Source organism: Hyperolius riggenbachi, chromosome 12 (genome assembly GCF_040937935.1).
Source record: "Hyperolius riggenbachi isolate aHypRig1 chromosome 12, aHypRig1.pri, whole genome shotgun sequence".
Taxonomy (NCBI): domain Eukaryota; kingdom Metazoa; phylum Chordata; class Amphibia; order Anura; family Hyperoliidae; genus Hyperolius; species Hyperolius riggenbachi.
Window position 1 is genome coordinate 206,048,546 of NC_090657.1, and position 17,941 is coordinate 206,066,486.

Below are 17,941 nucleotides of genomic sequence, written 5' to 3' on the forward strand. Positions count from 1 at the left end.
TCTAAATTTTAATGTGGGCAACAATCGTGAATCATTCAATATTAGACGAAGATAAAATCATGAGAATTCACAGTAGAGAGAGCCTCTTGCTGATACTATTATCTGCCTTTGCTCTTTTGGAAGAGACCAAGTCAGAGGGAGACACGGCTAGCTTCACCTGTGAGTGTTCTGTATACACAACTTTTTCGGTCACTTTTCAGTAGTAGAAAAGGTGGACATCGCTACACCCCACCAGCTGCGCAGGACCAGGTCAGCAAAACCCATTGAAATATATGTAGACAAAAGATGGTCCGCACCAATCTATTACAGTTCTTCTTTATTGATTAGACTTGTCCCAGATAAACACCATCGGACTCACTCAGTCCTTAATCATAGCTATGATTATCTGGGACATGTCCAATCAATAAAGAAGAACTGTAACGGATTGGTGCAGACCATCTTTTGTCTACATACTTTTCAGCAGTGGTAGTAATAATTCATCTGAGCTTATAAGGGAACTAACCATTACAGTAACCCTGGAGGGAAAAAGTTTCCAATTTGGGTACTTACTGTAACGATTGGTGTCAGCACACAGAGAATCTGATTATTGGTGATCTGCAGTATCACCAACAATACAGATATATACCTGATTATTGATGATCTGCAGAATCACCAATAATGCAAGTATGACTAACCTCTGGACACCTGATAAAGTGTAAGTGTTTTGGTGCAACAGTAGGCTGTCTCCCGTGGAGCGGGAGACGCAGACAACAATGAGCATGGACCACCTGAGGAGCAGGTGGCCCTTGACGGTGTGTGAACTATCTCCTAGGAGAGGGGATAGAGATACTCTGGGAGCCAATGATTCCCTGCTATACTGGGAATCAGACTATACTATAGCCACAGGACTCCAAAGGGATAGAGCCCCTGGCTGGACTGCAGAGCGGCCTCTCTGAGGAACAGGAGGTCTCTGCAGCTACCTGACACTTGGCGGGGTAGTGTCACAGGTAGTACAGACAGACTGAACACTCAAGGAACGAGTGACAGCCAGAAGGGTCGGCCAGGCCAGGTCGGCAACACACGAGCAGATAAGGTACAGAGACAGAAGGCTGATTCGGTGACCAGGTACAGGCAGGGTTTGGCAACAGGTAGGCAGATATGCATAGGTACCAAATCAGAAAGCAAGAGAGAGGTCGAGAGAGCAATGGGTCATAACAGATAAAGCAGAGGCCTAGTCTAGAGTGTGAGGTCCGTGGTCTCAACACCCAGGAACTGGTCTAAAGTATAACACAGTATTCCTAAACTTGGGTGTGAGGTCCTTGGTCACAACACCCTGGAACTGGTCTAAAGTATAACACAGTAATGACACAAGCGTAATCTGGCTAAGTGTGAATTCCCAGGTCCACCTGGTTCTAACACACTGTGGGATCTGACTATGGTCTGAGTGCTTACACGTATGTATTCGCATCGGCAGACAACCTGAGACTGACCAGTGAGATCTATATATAGTGCAGCACTTCTCAGCGCCACCCAGCCAATGACTGTCTGCTCTAGGATCAGCTGACCAACCTGATCAGCTGATCCCTCTCCTCCTGGCATAAAGGTCCTGCCTCCCAGAGCGCGCGTAGCTCTCCATCTGTGTGCACTAGAAGGCTCAGACAAACCAGACACATGCTGCTGTGCGGAAACCACCGGTCTGAACGCGTAAACAGCCGCCCCGCCGCCAAACCGCGCGGCGGCATCTCCGCAATCCTGTACACTTACCTCGGGAGAGGGAAGTCTCTGGATCATCCTGAGTCCTCTTCGCAGTTTTAGTGCTGAGACCCCTGCAAGCCCGTCACCTACCTCCACACCACCATAGAGCTGAACAGCAGCTCCAGGGCTGCCGCACAGTTGTGAGTCTCCTTACGCATTGTAGAAGAGCTCTGTGGAACTTAAGGGATCCCAGTGCTGTAACAAGGGGACAGAGATGGACGAGGGAATGCACACAGCTGTTTTCATAGTTACTGTTGCTGTGTACTTAGGACTTGCACGGGCCACGAAGGCATACAGTGCGGCCGTACTGCACATGCGCAGGTCTACATTTGCAGATGCATAAACCATTTGCGTATGCAGGTGTTTGTATAGTTTATGTACCTGCATACCTATACTGTGTGCTGTTCTGCTCCTTCCTCTATCTTTCCTCTTCTGATATACTCTGTACTGCTTCCTCTATCTTTCCTCTTCTGATATACTCTATGTTGCTCTGCTCCTTCCTCTATCTAGCCCTCCTCTCCTGATATACTCTGTGCTGCTCTGCTCCTTCCTCTATCTAGCCCTCCTCTCCTGATATAATCCATGCTGCTCTGCTCCTTCCTCTATCTAGCCCTCCTCTCCTGATATACTCTGTGCTGCTGGAGGACTCTGCTCCTTCCTCGATATTTCCTCTCCTGATACTCTGTGCTTCTCTGCTCCTTCTATCGTAAGGTGGCCATACACTAATTGATAGCTACCCAGATTCAACCATCAGATTGATCTCTCTCAGATCACATCCTTCCACACACTGTACACAGATTTTCAATAGACTTCACATCATGAAATCTGCCTGCCGACCCTTCCCAGATCTCCCTTATGTAAAGTGTACCCCCTGAGCTCTACAAAGTATAAATGGAGCTATCTCTCACCTGTCCACCAGTGACATCCCCTTCCTTCCCTTATGGCTCCTCATGCCATGTGGCAAACACTAGAGGCTGAAAACCAAAGGTTCATCGTGCATGCCACCGGCTGCTCCTCTGTCTTTTCTTTACCAGGGTGCCTGTGTGACGGGATGAACACTGGAGGTCCTGTGGCACGTACCTCATGTGACCACTAGAGGCTGAAAACTGTGGCATGTACCTTATGTGACCACTAGAGGCTGAACACCAGAGGTCCATCGTGCATGCCACCAGCTGTTCCTCTGTCTTTTCTTTACCAGGGTGCCTGTGTCATGGGATGAACACTAGAGGTCCTGTGGCACATACCTCATGTAACCACTAAAGGCTGAACACTAGAGGTCCTGTGGCACATACTTTATGTGACCACTAGAGGCTGAACACTAGAGGTCCTGTGGCACGTACTTTATGTGACCACTAGAGGCTGAACACTAGAGGTCCTGTGGCACGTACCTTATGTACCTTATGGCTGCCTCGCAAGCGCTTTGAGTCCGACAGGAGAAAGGCACTATACAAATACTGCCATTATTATGTGACCACTAGAGGCCTCTAGTGCTTGGCCTCCAGTGTTTGTCACATGACACTTGCGCCCCAGGAGAGAAAAGACAGGGAGGAGTGGCCCAGGCAGGGTTAGAGAGAAGACACGAGTTGGGGGACAGGTGAGTGAGCGAGTGAGTGACAGTGAGCTTTGATGCCAACATTGCATATATGTCATCCCGTAATCAAACACCACCTCCTGTCCTACTAACTTCTGGGTAAAACAGACTATTTTGGGATGTGTGAGGCTGGACCCCTCAGGGCATCTCTACCAGGTAGCAGAACATCACTCTGCTGCTGCTCAAACAGGTTAATGGGAAAAAAACAAAAAAGCTTGGGAGTATTTTTCATGTAAAAAAAGACGGCTCACAACCAAACTATTTGTTGCGCCTCTTTCAAGGATTGATGGCGTCAGTCAGTAGCTTTACGACTGCTCTGAGACACATAACTCCAAACGCAGTCGCCCGCTGCATATTCATGAGCGGTTTAAGCTCCTCGACTGCTGCATTACTAATATATTTTATTTAGTAGCTGGACTGAGATCTCATCCAGCTGAATTATAGACGATTAATAAGGCAACCGCCATACATTACGCCCTGTTCCGAGCCGGCCACAGATATGCCCCGTGCATAAAGTGCGGTAAATATTTAACAAGGCGACAGATCTATGGAGTAAACATTCTACTGGCGGCAATAAACCACCTCCACGTTTACAGGAAAAAGGAGCAATGTATAACTGCAAAATGAGCTGCATACATAGCAAACAATAAAAGCATCCTAAGTAATGATATTCCTCACAACACTCTGTGCTGCTGGAGGACTCTGCTCCTTCCTCTAACCCTCCTCTCCTGATATACTCTGTGCTGATGGAGGACTCTGCTCCTTCCTCTAACCCTTCTCTCCTGATATACTCTGTGCTGCTGGAGGACTCTGCTCCTTCCTCTATCTAACCCCTTCTCTCCCAATATACTCTGTGCTGCTGGAGGACTCTGCTCCTTCCTCTAACTCTCCTCCTCGATATACTCTGTGCTGCTGGAGGACTCTGCTCCTTCCTTTATGTAACTCTCCTCTCCTGATATACTATGTGCTGCTGGAGGACTCTGCTCCTTCCTCTATCTAACTCTCCTCTCCTGATATACTCTGTGCTGATGGAGGACTCTGCTCCTTCCTCTAACCCTTCTCTCCTGATATACTCTGTGCTGATGGAGGACTCTGCTCCTTCCTCTAACCCTTCTCTCCTGATATACTCTGTGCTGCTGTAGGACTCTGCTTCTTCCTCTATCTAACACTCCTTTCCTGATATGCTCTGTGCTGCTGGAGGACTCTGCTCCTTCCTCTATCTAACCCTCCTTTCCTGATATGCTCTGTGCTGCTGGAGGACTCTGCTCCTTCCTCTATCTAACTCTCCTCTCCTGATATACTCTGTGCTGATGGAGGACTCTGCTCCTTCCTCTAACCCTTCTCTCCTGATATACTCTGTGCTGATGGAGGACTCTGCTCCTTCCTCTAACCCTTCTCTCCTGATATACTCTGTGCTGCTGTAGGACTCTGCTCCTTCCTCTATCTAACCCTCCTTTCCTGATATGCTCTGTGCTGCTGGAGGACTCTGCTCCTTCCTCTATCTAACTCTCCTCTCCTGATATACTCTGTGCTGATGGAGGACTCTGCTCCTTCCTCTAACCCTTCTCTCCTGATATACTCTGTGCTGATGGAGGACTCTGCTCCTTCCTCTAACCCTTCTCTCCTGATATACTCTGTGCTGCTGTAGGACTCTGCTCCTTCCTCTATCTAACCCTCCTTTCCTGATATGCTCTGTGCTGCTGGAGGACTCTGCTCCTTCCTCTATCTAACTCTCCTCTCCTGATATACTCTGTGCTGCTGGAGGACTCTGCTCCTTCCTCTATCTAACTCTCCTCCTCGATATACTCTGTGCTGCTGGAGGACTCTGCTCCTTCCTTTATGTAACTCTCCTCTCCTGATATACTCTGTGCTGCTGGAGGACTCTGCTCCTTCCTCTATCTAACTCTCCTCTCCTGATATACTCTGTGCTGATGGAGGACTCTGCTCCTTCCTCTATCTAACCCTCCTCTCCTGATATACTCTGTGCTGCTGGAGGACACTGCTACTTCCTCTATCTAACCTTCCTCTCCTGATATACTCAGAGGAAGGAGCAGAGTCCTCCAGAAGCACAGAATATATCAGGAGAAGAGAGTCCTCCAGCAGCACAAACTCTCTTCTGATATATTCTGTGCAGCTGGAGGACTCTGCTCCTTCCTCTACCTAACCCTCCTCTCCTGATATACTCTGTGCTGCTGGAGGACTCTGCTCCATCCTCTAACCCTTCTCTCCTGATATACTCTGTGCTGCTGGAGGATACTGCTCCTTCCTCTATCTAACCCTTCTCTCCTGAAATACTCTGTGCTGCTGAAGGACTCTGCTCCTTCCTCTAAGTATATCAGGAGAGGAAGGTTAGATAGAGGAAGGAGCAGTGTCCACCAGCAGCACAGAGTATATCAGGAGAGAAGGTTTAGAGAAAGGAGCAGAGTCCTCCAGCTGCACAAACTCTCCTCTCCTCATATGTTCTGTGCTGCTGGAGGATTCTGCTCCTTCCTCTAACGCTCCCCTCCTGATAGGCTCTGTGCTGCTGGAGGATTCTGCTCCTTCCTCTAACTCTCCCCTCCTGATAGGCTCTGTGCTGCTGGAGGACTCTGCTCCTTCCTCTATCTAACTCTCCTCTCCTCATATGTTCTGTGCTGCTGGAGGATTCTGCTCCTTCCTCTAACGCTCCCCTCCTGATAGGCTCTGTGCTGCTGGAGGATTCTGCTCCTTCCTCTAACTCTCCCCTCCTGATAGGCTCTGTGCTGCTGGAGGACTCTGCTCTTTTCTATAACGCTCCTCTTCTGATATACTTTGTGCTGCTAATAAGACGTTGTAAAAAAGGCATTATTGTGGAAAAAAAACGAAAAACATTTCTCAGCTTTTATTTACTTTTGAGCAAAAAAATGTCCAGTCCAAAATTATTCATACCCTTCTCAATAAATCAACAGAAAAGCCTTTATTGGCTATTACAGCAATCAAACGCTTCCTATAATTATAGACCAGCTATTTGCATGTCTCCACAGGTATTTTTGCCCATTCATATTTTGCAATGAGCTCCAAATCTTTGAGTTTGGAGGGTCTTCTTGCCTTCACCCTGTTCCTTTTCTTCCTCCACAGATTCTCAATTGGATTCAAGTCAGGACTCTGGCTGGGCCACTCCAAAACATTAATGTTGTTGCCTGCTAACCATTTTTTCACCACTTTTGCTGTAATTTGGGTCATTGTTATGCTGAAATGTCCACATGGTCAAGTGTCTCTGCTGACTGCCTGATATTGTCTTTGAGAATCCTCATGTATTGCTCTTCTTTAAAGAGTAACTCAAGAGTAACCAAGCAGCTCAGGGTGACCCAACCTACTAGGAATGTATAGGGGGATGAAAGGAACCAAAAAGCCCTCCTACTAAAAAAGCAAAGCTTGGTGTAATTGCCTTCTTAAAACAGAATGAAATTTGCAATAATTCAGTTATAAATGAACATTTGTGGTTACCCACAATGCACACCTACTAAATATGCAAATTATCCCTTTCCGCCCTTGTTAAGCCAAGCAAGCATCCAGAACCGCTGGTTTATAGCAAGCCTATAGCTTTAAGTTTTACACAGCCATATCAAACCCACATGTAGACAGCCTGTTTCGGACTTTTGGTCCTCATCAGTACATGGCAGGGATTGATAAGGCTGTATGAAATAGGGCTTGGTCGAGTACAACAGAGTAACCAAGCAGCTCAGGGTGACCCAAACTACTAGGAATGTATAGGGGGATGAAAGGAACCAAAAAGCCCTCCTACTAAAAAAGCAAATCTATGCGGCTTTGCGTCCCCAGCTGCGGACGCAAAGCCGCATAGCAGATACTGCTGAGCATGCATAGCATGCCTAGCTCTGCCCGACCCCCCTCTCCCCCCCAGGTCCAGGTGCCGATATATGCTCACTCCAAACAGCTGACCGCTCTGACACGGAGAGAGAGCGGGAGCACTTCCAGCGCAGCCACTGCAGAGCAGCCGCCGCCGAGTCACATGTGAGAGATGCACGTGCATCTCTCACATGTGACTCGGCAGCGGCTGCTCTGCGGTGGCTGCGCTGGAAGTGCTCCCGCTCTCTCTCCGTGTCAGAGCGGTCAGCTGTTTGGAGTGAGCATATATCGGCACCTGGTCCTGGGGGGGAGAGGGGGGTCGGGCAGAGCTAGGCATGTTATGCATGCTCAGCAGTATCTGCTATGCGGCTTTGCGTCCGCAGCTGGGGTAAAAGGATACATAGTAAAAACATTATATTGATTTTTAACTTCTACAATGCCTTTTTGGCTCATTTAAATAGTAAATAAAAGATTGCAAGAGAGATTTCATTTTCAGTTTTGGGGCTAACAGTTACTCTTTAATGGTGCATTTTACTGTGATTATGTTCCCTGGTCCATTGGTTGAAAAACACCCCCAAAGCATTAGGTTCCCACCACCATGTTTGACAGTGGGGATGGTGTTCTTTGGGTTTAAGGCTTCTCCATTTTTATGCCAAATGAGGAAACATCACTGTGATCAAACAATTCAATATGTGTTTCATTTGACCATAACACAGAAGACCAGAAGTCTTCTTCGTTGTCCAGATGAGCATTTGCAAGGGCCAAGTGAGCTTTTGTGTGCCTTATCTGGAGAAGTGGTGTTCTCCTTTGTCTGCATCCGTGGAACCCAGCAGTGTGCAGTGTCCGTTGGATTGTCTGCCTTGAGACATTGCCACCAGCAGAGACCAGATTCACCAGGATGGCCTTGGTGGTGATCCTTGTATTCTTTTACACCGCTCCTCCTGGCCAGCACAGTGCGGAGCATATAGTATTTTTTAATAATAATTTGCACTGTAGCCACTGGAACTTGAAAACATTTAGAAATGGCCTTGTAGCCCTTTCCTGACTTGTGAGCAGCCACAGGTCCTCACTGAGCTCCTTTGTCTTAACCATGACTGTCCACAAACAAACTGCAGAGAGCTGTGGTTTTCCACCTGTTCAGTTGATTAAAACAGCTGTTCCAAATTAATCAGAGTAATTAGGATGCTTTAGAACAGCTTGGACTATTTGGAATGGTATAGGACTTTGGATTTTCCCACGGACTGTGACTGTTTGTGAAGAGTATGAATCATTTTGGACTGGTCACTTTTTGCTCAAATGTAAATAAAAGCTAAGATTTTTTTTCCCCACAATAATGCCTCTTGTACATCGTCTTATTATCTTTTCGGAGACACCTATCTCATTTCTCGTAAAAAATGACTTGCTGGTTGAATAAAAGTAACTTTAAAGTGAACGAGAGCTGACTAAATCTCTTGCGTCAGACTGGCCGCGACTGGCTGAAGTTATGGGACCCAATACTGGAGCAGGTGAAGGCTGAGGACGGCGGCGTGGGAGCGATCCGTGGGGATGGGGCTGGAGGAAGTCCCAGGTATGTATAAAACTCTTATTGTTGGTCAGCTCTGGTTTCCTTTAAGTCAACTTTTGCCAGGGGTATGAATAATTATGGGCAGCATTGTTATAAACGGCAAGGCAATTGCAATTACCAAGTACCACCACAAGAGGGAAGTGTAGGATAACATTTGTGGATAATGTACTGAATTACCTTTTGAAACCGCAGCAGGCCTTGGACATAACTCAATTTCTCTGTATTGAGCACACTAATATGAAAAGTCAATGAGCTGAAAATTTGCTGCATTAAACCGTCAAGTCACAAGTGTTACAGTCCTCTGAATTACTGCACAGCACCACAAATTCTGAAAACTTTTCTGTAAAGTCTACAAACTTTATCCAAAGCATTTGGGAAATCAAAACAGCTGTAAATAGCTGAAATCACCCACAACACCACATATTCCACTACAGCTGTCATAAGAGTAAGTCATAACCTGGAGGAGGTGAGACTGATGGACTATGTTCATCACACTATGCATGACACGCTCCCTGTATATACTATGGATTGGGAAGGATGGAAGACATCTCGAATATTTGGGGTGGGAGACGATACGAGCAACCCCTAGGTTGGCCTGTTTATAGGTGCTAGATCACAAACATGGAGGTTTACAATTTGGTTTCATTTGACTAATAATATCTAGGTGTACTGCATCTCTGTTCCACTGATAATATTTGAACTTGTTCATACAAGCTTAAATGAATCTAGACTTACATCTGTATTCAACTCGGTAATTACTTGCTCTATTTCTGCCATTGGGATTGTATTTTCTTATAGCATTTACCTGATACCTGTTATATTGCAAGTGTTATTTAATATATACCCTTTCTTCTGCCTGTTGTAATGTAACTACACTGAAAAGTTGTGCAATAAAGCTTGAGTGAAAGACGAGTAAGTCATAACCAAAGCTATCCTGCAGGAGGATAAAGCTGCTGAACCATCATGGCTGCCTCCTCTGTATTCTCTCCCATAATCCCTTGTTACTGGAAACATGGAGCTGTGCTGTGTAGTCACATGACTGTCCTGCAGGGGGATAAAGCTGCTGCACCATCATGGCTGCCTCCTCTGCATTCTCTCCCATAATCCCGTTACTGGAAACATTGAGCTGTGCTGTGTAGTCACATGACTGTCCTGCAGGGAGATAAAGCTGCTGAACCATCATGGCCGCCTCCTCTGTATTCTCTCCCATAATCCCTTGTTACTGGAAACATGGAGCTGTGCTGTGTAGTCACATGACTGTCCTGCAGGAGTATAAAGCTGCTGAACCATCATGGCTGCCTCCTCTGTATTCTCTCCCATAATCCCTTGTTACTGGAAACATGGAGCTGTGCTGTGTAGTCACATGACTGTCCTGCAGGAGTATAAAGCTGCTGAACCATCATGGCTGCCTCCTCTGTATTCTCTCCCATAATCCCTTGTTACTGGAAATATGGAGCTGTGCAGTGTAGTCACATGACTGTCCTGCAGGAGTATAAAGCTGCTGAACCATCATGGCTGCCTCCTCTGTATTCTCTCTACTATAATCCCGTTACTGGAAACATGGAGCTGTGCTGTGTAGTCACATGACTCTCCTGCACGAGGATTATGGTGCTGAACCATCATGGCCGCCTCCTCTGTATTCTCTTTCTCTCATATGACTACATTTTGCTAAGAATTATTTTATCATAAATACATTTTAACGAGAAAATGTAGAAAAAAAATTGAGGAAATTCATTATTTCTCAGAGTTCAGACATTATAGTTTTAAAATGAAACATTATTATACGGATAAAAAACGCACATTTTATTTGTCCTGGTTGTTAAACCGTTTAAAATACTGTCCCTATAACAATGTAGTAAAAGAACAGTAATATACCCTCATAAAATACATATTAAAAAAGCTGAGTCCATATTCACACTAGAGCGTTTTGCTGCGATGTAATGAAACCCCATGGGCCCGTTTTTACTTGGGTGATATGCGCTAATTGCCGCAAACCGCCCCAAAACGGGCAAAACCGAGAAACGCGAACATGTCGCCTGCACCATTTTCAGGGGATTTACCGGCGATCGCGTTTCAGTGCTATAAAAGCGCTAAATGCGATTGCCGCAAAATTGCCACAGTGTTCAGTGATTTTTCCAAGTGAAATCGCGGAAAAATCACTGCTGCAAAACGCCAGCAAAAATCGCCGGCGTTTTGTAAGTGTGAATGGGGCTTATGGCAACTATTTATATATATATATATATATTTTTTTTACAAGTGTTGGGGGGAGGGGGTCTTTGGAAGGGATTAAATGTATGAATTTTTTATTATGGAGAGTGAGTGAGTGAGTGAGTGTGAGAGAGAGAGTGAGAGTGTGTGTGTATGTGTTTCAACTTTTCGCCACTGGATGGCACTAGAAGCGCAATCTATCCTGATTTCCAGAAAGTGTTCACTTCCTTACACTAACTCGTGCTTTACTACTTCCTGTCATTATGAATGGACATGGCTTCCCCAAATGCGGATCTCCATGTCCCGGCGGGTACGAGCGGCGGGTGAGTGTGCGTGCATGGCAGCAGCGCGGGCGAGTGACGCATTAAAACGTCCTGGAGCCATTAACAGGCACCAGCAGGATGTTTTAATGCGGTGGCTTGACGCTAAGTGCTCAATCACACCAACAATTGGAATCGCATGTAGTGTAATAGAGCCCTAAAGGTGGCCATACAGCTAGCAATTGTGCAGTCCCATCGACCTTCTGATAATTTAATCAAATCAGAAAAATTGGTGCTGCAACAAGCATAGCTCATCGACGATTCAACCAATTTCAGGCTGAGAGAGGAACGTGACGGAACCCCTGGCCACTATCCCTTACAATGTTGTGATCCCCCCCCCCCCCCCCCCCCGGTGCCCAAGCTGCTTCCTCCGTATGTGGCCCAACTGGCCACACATAGCACTGGCACGTGTGTGATGTCACACGTGCCGCATGCACTATGTGCAGCAGCCACATGTGATGTGAATGGGGAAGAAGGGGCACTCTTGGCGGCCACACAGGGGAGAGATCTTAATGCACGGGCATCGGGGGCAGCAGCAGCGGAGTCACGAGGCAGATACCCGAGAGGTTTCATGCTGAAATCGGCCTGCGGTGTATGAGCAGCCAACATATCAGATTTGATTAGAGATCTGTTGCCTTTGGTGGATTTGCCATACATGGCTAGATGTAGGAGCACCTTTACTTGTGCAGGTGATGAAGCCTTATTACAAAAGGTTGGCCTCTCCCTGGTGTGAATAGGTGTCGGCAGCCTGTACACATGGTTTAGCCGTGGATTATAACTCTATATTTAGCTTCCCCCATTATTGATCCTTTAAGGGGAAGATACGCAGTCATCACCTGTGTGATGTATATTAGCCTGTGTGTCAGGAAGACAATTACACGCCTATTGATCTGCATACGTTATCATGGGACCGCCACTGGGGAAATGATTAGCCTTGTGATTGCCTCCATTACTTGGAAACCATCTGTCATCCTAAAGGTCACACACAGGACACGCCCCCTGTGTGTGACACTCAGGCTAAACTCCTTAAAGGGGACCCGCATTTATGTCACATCTGATGTTAATCAACTGGCAGTATGTAAGTCAGCTAATGCACTATTATCAGGGGTTGCTATAACAACAATTAACTTTTCACTTCCTCTGATCTGACACGAAATGACATCACAAGAAGGCACTGAAGTGGATTACTTTGTACAGGAGGCATACCTCCCAACTTTTAGAGATACAAAAGAGGGGCACTTAGGCCACAGCCCTAACCACGCCCCCGGCACACCCCTAGACACGTATCTAGAGGGGTGCAGGCATGGCACAGGCCATGGGCGCCACAGCACCTTGGGCGCCATGCCTGCCTCTGTGCAGCACCGCCATGCCTGCCTCTGTGCCTCCCTGTCCCTCAGACTTCTGATCAGATTAATGCTGTTCTCTGGGGAACATGGCTACTTAACTTATGTAGGTAGGGCGTACTTGGCCTACTGTTAGAAAAAGAGGACAGAGAGTGAATAAGAAGAACTAGTTCTAAAAACGTAAATTTAGCAATATCCTGAGCCAAAAAACACTGGCAACCATAGCACACATACAGCCCTATAAAAGATGCTGTTTTTAGAAGGGGAGAGGGCTCTGACTGGGGGGAGGCGCAACTTCAGTTTTTGCTATAGGTGCTATATTACTCAGATACGCCCCTGATACCATAAAGATTTTCATAAGAAAAATATGTTGTTTTGTAACACACACTGGTTCTTTCTATCCTGGCTCGTTTCCTTCATATTAACATTTGAAAATAAGAAATATATAAATTTTAGGGATGGGAATAAAGTTTAGAGTCAATTAAACACATTTTTCAGTAGAAAAAGCCATATATTCACACAGATCTGTACATCAGTTCTGAAAGAGGGAAAAATGAGGGAGAAAGAGGGACAGGGTTTCCAAAGAGGGACTGACTCACCAAAAGAGGGACAGTTGGGACATTATGCAGGAGGTGTGTCTGAAACCAGCCTTGAGGACCTTAAAGTGAGTGTTTACCGTTTTAAAAATAAAAAAGTCGGATACTCACCTAAGGAGAGGGAAGGCTCGGTCCTAATGAGCCTTCCCTCTCCTCGCCCGGTCCCGCGCAGGATCCCCCGCGGCAGTATTCGACCAGTTCGGTCAAATATTGCCACTTACGCATGCCGAAGGGAGCTTTCGGGAGCACTCGGGCTCCCGAAGACGGGCCGCTCCATACTACGCATGCGCGAGCACCTTCTATGACGCACTGGCACGTGCGTAGTATGGAGCGGCCCGTCTTCGGAAGCACGAGTGCTCCCGAAGACCTCCGAAGTCCCTGCGGCGGCGGACACGAACGAGGGAGCCAGCGCAGCACCGAGGGCACCAGGAGAGGAGAGGGAAGGCTCATTAGGACCGAGCCTTCCCTCTCCTTAGGTGAGTAACTGACTTTTTTATTTTTAAAACGGTAAACACTCACTTTAACAGCCCGGCATAAAGGGCAGTCCATAGGCTTAAGGGCTGGTTCAGACGGACGTTTCGGGGGCGTTGCGGCGGCTGCGCGGTCAGGCTTTCAGTAGCCTTCGCGTAGCGTTGTATTGCGGTCGCGTTTTTAATTCCCCTAGGGGGACATTAGCCGTCGCGGTTGGCCGCCCCCTGGAAGCTACATGCTGAGCAAGTCAGCCAATTAGTAGGAGAGGGCTTCAGTTGCATATAGACAATGGCTATATGACCAGCAGGGGGCACCAGCGTGCAGGATATTCCCTCTCATCTGCCCCCCTCCTAACTAAACTGCATGGGATACTACAATAATTAAAAACAATGGTGCATGAGCCAGCCTGGGGCCCCGGGAACTCTCACTGCCCGGGGCCCCAGAACCAGCATCTGACACCATATGTGAGCGCAGCCAAGACCCTGGAGCTGCCACATCCAAGGCCTGTCTCCTACTGCTCTAAAACTTACCAAACACACAATTGGAGAACCTCACTCCCAAACAGCTCCAGGGTCTTGGCTGCGCTCACATATGGTGTCAGATGCTGGTTCTGGGGCCCCGGGCAGTGAGAGTTCCCGGGGCCCCAGGCTGGCTCATGCACCATTGTTTTTAATTATTGTAGTATCCCATGCAGTTTAGTTAGGAGGGGGGCAGATGAGAGGGAATATCCTGCACGCTGGTGCCCCCTGCTGGTCATATAGCCATTGTCTATATGCAACTGAAGCCCTCTCCTACTAATTGGCTGACTTGCTCAGCTTTTGCTTGATTATCACTGCAAGCTAGGTGTATTATGTGTGCACTTCTCATTGGCTTATAAGCAGCCTGCAGGCTTTATAAAGCAGCAGAGAACTGTTTGGGAGTGAGGTTCTCCAATTGTGTGTTTGGTAAGTTTTAGAGCAGTAGGAGACAGGCCTTGGATGTGGCAGCTCCAGGGTCTTGGCTGCGCTCACATATGGTGTCAGATGCTGGTTCTGGGGCCCCGGGCAGTGAGAGTTCCCGGGGCCCCAGGCTGGCTCATGCACCATCGCTTCCAAGGGCAGCTCGAACGCTTGCGAAAATCAGGACCTAAACGTCGCGTTCGCGCAAACGCGCGCAAAAGCTCAGTGTAAACGCTCCCATTCACTTGAATGGGAGCGTTTACTGCGACGTTCCGAACGCTTGCGATGAACGCTCCGCAAGCGTCCGTCTGAACCAGCCCTAAAGCGGAACTGTAGATCGAAAATAAACACATTGTTTCACTTACCTGGGGCTTCCCCAAGCCCCCAGCAGCCGTCCTGTCCCGTGCCGGTCCTCAACGAGCCTCCGTTCTCCCGCCGCCAGCTACTTTCGGTTTTGCCGCCGGGACACTGCGCCTGCGCGGCTCTGGCCACGTGTATCCTTTCTTCGCGTTCCCCGCTATTGCAGAGGGGAACGTGGAAAAGGATACGCTTGGCAGGGCTGCGCTGGCCTCGACTTACAAGTCGAGGGACGGAGCAGCGGCGGGAGAATGGAGGCTCGGGCGGGACAGGACATCTGCTGGGGGCTTGGGGAAGCCCCAGGTAAGTGAAACAATATGTTTATTTTCGATCTACGGTTCTGCTTTAAGACTTGTGCAAACGCTACCAAATTAAACTCGGCTGAGACAGCCAATAACAAGTGCCCCTTCCAAGAAACTAGCATGTGTACAGTGCCAGCTTATTCCCCCTCGGCATGTCAGCCAGCCATCTATCTGGTGGATCAACTCTGCTAAGTGCTGGCCGAGAGCATTGATCTCTGCTCACCCCGCCTGCTCTGTGATGTTCTTCCGTCAGCCCTCCTCCAGCATCGCAACAGATTGTGTCGCTAACCTGGAGGCTAGCGATGTGTCTGCACAGCCTTGGCCCTGCACTGTTGTACGCAGCATCCAGTCCTGATCCCTCATATGAGTGTACGATTAAACGACTGCCCTGCTCAATACAAAACGATGCAGCTTTCGATCCCCCACTACCCCTGCCCATCAGCTTGAGTCAGCATTCATTACTACACTTAATCTTATCAACTGATAAACTGTCTGAAACGGATAATTGGTGGAAGCTTATTAACCGGGCTGGCAGGGTTCAACTGACTATCTGCAGCTTCAACCAAAGTGATGGAATCTTTCAGAGATATCTCCCCGTGTATGGAGAGCAGTGTCAGGACTACACTCTGTACTCTATAGTGCATATAATACACATGTGTGAAAGGTCAAATGATCTTTGCATCTGGTGCTTGCATCTAAAGGTAGCCATACATCTAGTGATGATGGGTAGATTCGTCCAAGAGGCAAATCTCTCTCTAATCGATTCTGATTAGAGAGATCTGTCGACTGCCCATTCACCGCAGGCTGATTCCTGATCGAATTCAGCATAAAGTATCTGTGCCATGTATACTGGTAATGGAAGAGTGTCAGATTTGGAAGATGGATGGGCACTGCGACACAGGACAGGTAATGTATAAATGCACACTAGGGAACAGCGGAAGATTGGGGTGCTGGATGGGCACTGCGACACAGGACAGGTAATGTATAAATCCACACATGCGACCAATTTCTGCCTGAAATTGGTGGCATCATTGATCGGGCATGAAGTTGGCGGCACCAATTTTCATCGGATTTGATTATAATTATCGAAGCGGATGGTCGATCGGCTGCTAAGTCGAGGGATGTATGGCTACCTTAACCACTTGAGGACTGCGGTGTTAAACCCCCCCCCTAGTGACCAGGCCATTTTTAATTAAATTGGCCACTGCAGATTTAAGGCCAAGCTGCAGGGCCACACGATCCCCCCCACTTTTCTCTCCTCCAACAGAGCTCTCTGTTGATGGGGTCTGATCCCTCCCCCAATATTTATTTATTTATTTTTTACAAATATTTTTATTATTCTTTTTTTTTTTCTAAAAAAGCCTGTTTCTTTAATAGCACTCTCCTGCTAGCTCCATAGAAGGCCGTTCACGCCAATCGGCGTGGAGCGGTCCTGGGGCTGCCGCACTGCTCACGCCAATTGGCGTAGAGCAATCGGCAAGTAGTTAAAGGGAACCTAAACTGAGAAGGATATGGATTTTTCCTTTTAAAATAATACTTCAGCCACAGCCCCTGAACAAGTATGCAGATCAGGTGCTCTGACTGAAGTCAGACTGGATTAGCTGCATGCATGTTTCAGGTGTGTGATTCAGACACTACTGCGGCTAAAGAGATCAGCAGGGCTGCCAGGCAACTGGTATTGTTTAACCACTTGAGGACCCACCCTTTACCCCCCCCACTCCCCCCCTTAAGGACCAGCGCTGTTTTAGCTGATCTGTGCTGGGTGGGCTGTGCAGCCCCCAGCACAGATCAGGGTGCAGGCAGAGCGACCAGATCGCCCCCCTTTTTTTCCCCACTAGGGGGATGATGTGCTGGGGGGGTCTGATCGCGCCTGCCTGCCTGGGTGTTGCGGGGGGGGGGCACCTCAAAGCCCCCCTCCGCGGCGAAATTCCCCCCCTCCCTCTCCTCCCTCCCTTCCCCGGAGATCCGAGGCTGCACAGGAACGGATCTGTCCTGTGCAGCCTCTAACGGGCTCCTGCCTGTCATGTGACAGCGATCCCCGGCCGCTGATTGGCCAGGGATCGCTGATCTGGTACAACGCTGCAACTGTTAGCAGCGTTGTACGAATGTAAACAAAGCGGATTATTTCCGCTTGTGTTTACATTTAGCCTGCGAGCCGCCATCGGCGGTCCGCAGGCTATTCACGGAGCCCCCCGCCGTGAATTGACAGGAAGTAGCCGCTTGCGCGAGCGGCTGCTTCTTGATTAATTAGCCTGCAGCCGGCGATGCAGAACTGCGTCGCTGGTCCTGCAGCTGCCACTTTGCCGACGCGCGGTATGAGTGCGCGGTCGGCAAGTGGTTAAAAAGGAAACGTCCATATCCCTCTCGTTAACGTTCCCTTTAAATACATGCCGACCGCGTCACACAGATGGGCATGGCCATAACTGCAGCCCCAGGACCACCTAACGCTGATCGGTGTAAGGTCCTGCGGGCCTGTTTTGTAGGAGATCGCGCACACATTTCCGCTTGGTAGGCGAAGCTCCACCCCACCTTCAGTCTCCCAGCGTTGATCGTCTAATTACCCCGTACAGAGATGCGATCTAAGGCAGCGCTGTACTTGGACAGCCAAGTGACACGGGTGTCCCCTCTAGAGGCACAGAGGTGATCGGCTGTAGCCTATGATAGCTGATCATGGGGATTGGCTGGCAGGGGA

General features: G+C 48.3%; 1 protein-coding gene across 4 annotated transcripts in view; it reads right to left on the minus strand.

The window, feature by feature from the left end:
* The window catches only part of GAS7 (growth arrest specific 7), a 489,292-nt gene that overhangs the window by 28,918 nt on the left and 442,433 nt on the right, over positions 1-17,941 (minus strand). The gene's annotated exons all lie outside the window — the stretch shown is intronic.